Genomic DNA, 4,201 nt, shown 5'->3' with positions numbered 1-4,201 from the left:
ATACAATGGTTCTTAAATCAATTATTGAAACAGCAATGAAAGAACCAGAAAAAAAAAAAAAAAACCCAAGATATTATTCAAATGCTATTCAAGGCATTGCATCCTCAAAGAAAAAAAAAGTCTGATCCTTAGTTCAATTTTGGGAAGAAGAGAAAAAAGAGACATAAAGATTCTGCTTTTTAATTTGTGAAAGCATAGTTTACCTCAATTCTGACAACTAAGGGTCCTCAGTACAAAGCCATGGAGAAGGAAATATTTGGAGAACAGTGAGTGGTCATGTCTCCCTAGAGCCCAGATATGACACTGAGAACAATAGAAAATAAACTGAAAATGTAAATTGAGGCCAGATTATTTAAAGGACTTGAGATGCCTAAAGAGAAGAATCAAAACTATATTTCTACCAAGAGAAAATTATCTTCTACCAGAACTATAGCCACCTGAAAGAGAAACAAACCAAGACAGTACCATAGTAGATATCAGATATATTTGTCTACTCAGCACCCCTCTTTCTTTTTGGAAACTGTCCCTTTCCTACTGCATGTTGTCCAGCTCAACCACAGTGCCTCACCTTCCCACAGAAGCTTACAAGATGCACACAAGACCTGACCCATCACTGTCCCTTAAGCCTTCCTTAAGCCACAGTGGGCACTTTACCAAGACAGAAACTATCAATTTTCCTTCCAAGAAAATGTTACATAAAATTTGGAATGGAGTACTTCCTTTTGACTCTTATACCGTAGGCTATGAGCTTAGGGCCACCATCAGCCCATCACTATGAAGAACACAAGGAGAAGCAGAGTCTAGAGATGGGGGCAGAGGTGGGGAGCTGACACCATCCTTTGAGGTCCCCAATCTAACAGAGGCAACCCCAAAGCACCCCTTTAACTTACTGTTTCTACACACCAAATTCTCACCTTTGTCTTCCTTAAGTCAGTTTGAGTTGGTTTATGTTATTGACAACTACAGGAATCACTAGGAAATAATAAATGTACATCTGCCTTATTAATGATCAGAAAAGAAAACAAGCTACACTTCCCATGAATCTTTGGGAGTCTTGTTCTTCGGGAAAGTCACTCCTCAGCCTGAGCTGGGACAGGCAAGGACTTTTAGGGTTTCCTTCGAAGGCATTATTCCCTCTTCCTTCTGTAGGAAGAGGCTACTGAAGTCATAAGAGAATAAGGATAAAAGAGAGAGAAGAAGGATGGAGGGAGGCAGGAAAAAAAGAAAGAAGAAACACTGAACTGAAATCAAAGTCTGAAGTATAATTCCAGGCAGCGGTTGCTGAAATAGCTTTTGTCTAAGGAGTCTGAATTTCTTCAGAAGATTGACTGCTACATGCAAAGAATATTAGATTAGGTGACATTGGATCTGTTTGTGTGTTTACCAACCCATATTTCCATCTGAAAATCTGATACATCCATTATCATCAAGCCACACCCACCAGACCCACAAACTGACCCCTTGTTTGCAAATTACACCTCTTACAACAAAGGGTCCTGCACCACCTTTGGAGCATTATTGTCTCCCCCACCCCAAAACCATCCCACAACTCTGCTCTCTACCACTGTCCTGTGACTGACCTTATATCAATTACAGTTCAAATTAATTTCCCTTTCAGCCTCTCCCCTTTCCCCTTGCAAGTCCAGTAAACACCAAGTCTCCTCAGTCACAAAATACTTCAGCAAGAGAGCGTGGCTCCATCAAGCCCTGATAACCTTTCTTGCTGCAAGAATAATAGAATGGTGGCTTTCTTGGGTCCCTTCCATCAATTACTATTAAACGTATCCTTCCAAGCTGTCAAGCCGCTCATTCCTCCTTCCTCCTACAGAGATGCCAGTGTATTAGGGGCAGCAGGGAGGAGGTGAAAAACCATGGGGTGGACAAGGTGGGACCACTGGTGCAGGCTGATTGGGGGGATGGGTGTCAAACCCTACCTGACCTGCGTGTAAGGACCACAATCACAGAAACTTCACTTAATCTCACCAAGGCTATTAGGAGCTACATTTCCAGGTTGCATCTAGCTGCTCAGAAAGATAACTGCTTTGCAGACTTCAATACACCTTGAGAGAATTAGATTTCTCTAAGCCAAAGATTGAATTCCTTCCTGCTTCCCTCTTTCTTCACTGTAACTGGGGCCCCATGCAAGCAATTTTATTTTCCTTGTGCACCAGGCAGATGACATCCTGCTAAGTATGCCAGAAGCAAGGAAGACTGAAATACAAGATCTGTGATGTTGCTTGCTACCCTGTTTGCTTTGCTTACCTATTCTACTGAAGGAGTGGCTAGAAAAAGCCTTAATCAGAAAAACTATAAAATTAAGTGCTTTCTGCAGCTGCCAGGAGCCGAGCCACATCAGCAAAGAGTGGCTTTTACTTTTAACCCTACACTATTTGCCTTGATGCATTTCAGTTGATTGCAGTTGTTTGCTCTGTTACAGAGCGACCACAGATAAAGGGAAAGATTTGTTACTGAGCCCTTAAACAATCAAATGTCATCTGGAAGTTGAAGATACAATGTGGAAATTAAGTATTGCAACTTCACCATCTGCAGATAGCACGTATTCCGTATTCCGTGAAACCAGCTAATTTCCCAAACAAAGCCTGCCCCTCCCTCCTCCGTGTTCCCATAACACTTTATTGCCACCTCCACTCTATCATTTGTGACACTGTGCTGCAATTACCTGTTTGCATACCTATCTCCTCTTCACTCCACTAGGAATTCCTTAAAAACAGAGGCTGTATTTTGTTTATCTTTATCTCCAACTCCTGCATAAAACCAGCACACGGACGATGCTCCACATATCTGGGTTGAATGAATGAGGAGACTTAAATCAATTTCTCATATATTCCTCACTGAAGGAGCATAAATTTGTTGGCAAAGATGTTTTTCCACCCTAGAAACTAAATCAAACACACACACACACACACACACACACACACACACACACACCCCACATATAACAGATGAACACATATGGGGCAAGGACTCTTTTTAACATATTAATCATTTACAAAGTAAAAATAATAAAAGAGTGGATGACATTCAGATCACCATTGGCAGCTCAGAGGTTTGAAAAATGCCCTCTGGAAAATCCCAAAGCACGCTTTAGGCTAGGTGTGCCTATGGCCTACCCATCCTGCAGGCGGTAAAATATGCAGGGAACTTACATGCACAGAGCTTCTGAAGGTCTGAGATCGGCTGGTGCAGTGGAGTGCATGTGGGCGGGGGGAGCTATTCCCCAAAGTCAAGAAGAAAGGGCCTGCGCCAGGGAGGAGACCACAGACCAAACCGTCCAAGCAGATGTGAGCTGTATTCTCCTTACTTGGCTCTTTTGAGACTGTCTCCACAGAACCCAGCTTGCCCCTTTCCCAATTTAGAATCCCTTTTCTTAACCCGCCCAAACAAAAGGAAGTAAACACCTAACACCCTAACCACATACTTTATAAGGAAATGAGACCCAGAGTGGCCTGACTCTTGTCTTCTGGCACCAAATCCAAACAAGGGTGCAGGTACACAGTCCAGGCCAGTGTTCAGGGGTAGGTTCCCCTGCCCTGCACTGGCCCCACTACCCTTTACCTCTTCAGAGCCAGCACTGCTTTAAAGTGGGTAACAGGCCACTTATGTTCAGTTCTCCCAGAATGACCTCTCAAGTGGATCAGCCTTCATTTTTCCTTACCCCCATCCCTCTTAGTCCCACGCATTCAGCATCCCTATATTTTTCTTTACTCCTCAGGGACTGATCCTTGATCGTTCACTGATACTGTGTACAAAAGCCTAATAACATAAAATCTTACCCTGAAGTTTGATGCTCTAGCTCTAAAATTCCCTGGAAATGGAAAAGGATTAAGGCTTAATGGGACTTTCTTGGAATCCCTGAAATAGTAGCTCAGAGGCTCCAAGAATATCACTAGATTTGGCCTCAGTCCCCCAGGCAGACTACTATCTAAGACAACAGGACAAGAATAAAAACTGAAAATGCAGAAAAACTGTAGGGCATTTGTAGTGATACATGGAGCAAAGAAAAGCAAAGGAAAGCAGAAAGAGGGCAAAAGGATTAGCGACTCCAGGGAAACATCAGCTGCCTTAAAATGGGAAATATCTCTGGGCGCCTGGGTGGCGCAGTCGGTTAAGCGTCCGACTTCAGCCAGGTCACAATCTCGCGGTCCGTGAGTTCGAGCCCCGCGTCGGGCTCTGGGCTGAT

This window comes from Herpailurus yagouaroundi, unplaced genomic scaffold (assembly GCF_014898765.1).
Source record: "Herpailurus yagouaroundi ecotype Mexico unplaced genomic scaffold, PumYag 141, whole genome shotgun sequence".
Classification (NCBI taxonomy): Eukaryota; Metazoa; Chordata; class Mammalia; order Carnivora; family Felidae; genus Herpailurus; species Herpailurus yagouaroundi.
The sequence above is the reverse complement of the archived record's forward strand: the minus strand, read 5'-3'. Positions refer to the sequence as shown.